This window comes from Chaetura pelagica, unplaced genomic scaffold, assembly GCF_000747805.2.
Source record: "Chaetura pelagica isolate M959 unplaced genomic scaffold, ChaPel_1.0 scaffold823, whole genome shotgun sequence".
Lineage (NCBI taxonomy): Eukaryota > Metazoa > Chordata > Aves > Apodiformes > Apodidae > Chaetura > Chaetura pelagica.
The window spans coordinates 124,786-125,652 of NW_009952683.1; positions in this window are offsets into that span (position 1 = coordinate 124,786).

The window sequence follows — 867 nt, forward strand, 5'->3', positions numbered from 1 at the left end:
GTTGGGGGAGGTGTTTGGTTGGTCTGGAAGACATTGATTTTGCACTGGCAAGTGGCAGGAGCACAAACAGAGCCGGGGGGGGGTGAAGGGGGGGGACACACCAGGACCAGGTAGAAACCACTGGACCTGATGGTGCAGACTGGGAGCAGAGACACAGCCCAGTCCAGGGGTTCTGGGGGCTCAGATACAGCCCGGTCCAGGGGTTCTGGGGGCTCAGACACAGCCCAGTCCAGGGGTTCTGGGGGCTCAGACACAGCCCAATCCAGGGGTTCTGGGGCTGCTCCTCCCTGACCCCCCCATGGGGAACGTTCTGGGGCTGCTCCTCCCTGACCCCCCCATGGGGAACATTCTGGGGCTGCTCCTCCCTGCCCCCCAGGGCCCCCAGCTCCAGCCCAGGGTGGGTGCTGGGTGAAGATGGACTTTGGAGAACCCGAGATGAAACCTTCCTGGCCAGGGGGTCAGTGCCACGTCCTGGGGACACCAGCAAACCCCCCCAGCACCAGAGCAGGGGGGTCCCAGCAGGATCTGCTCCCTGCCCTCCTGAGGTCTCGTTGACCACCATCCGTGTGGCTGCCCAAGCTCCAAGAACTTCCCAGCACCACTCAGACCCCCCCAAGCTCCATCCCAGCAGCTCCCAGAGCCCCCTCCCTCTGTGCCTCAGTTTCCCCCTCCCCACCAAAGTAGGGAGAAGGGTCACTACCTCTGGCTCCTCACCCCTCTGGCTCCTCACCCCTCTGGCTCCCAAGGTCTCCCCAGTAACTCTGGGACCCCCAAAAGCTGCAGAAGGTGACACAGTCATGTCCCTGTCATCTTTTATTTTTTTTTGGGGGGTGGGGACAGCAGCAGAGCAAACCAGAGCAGGGCAGC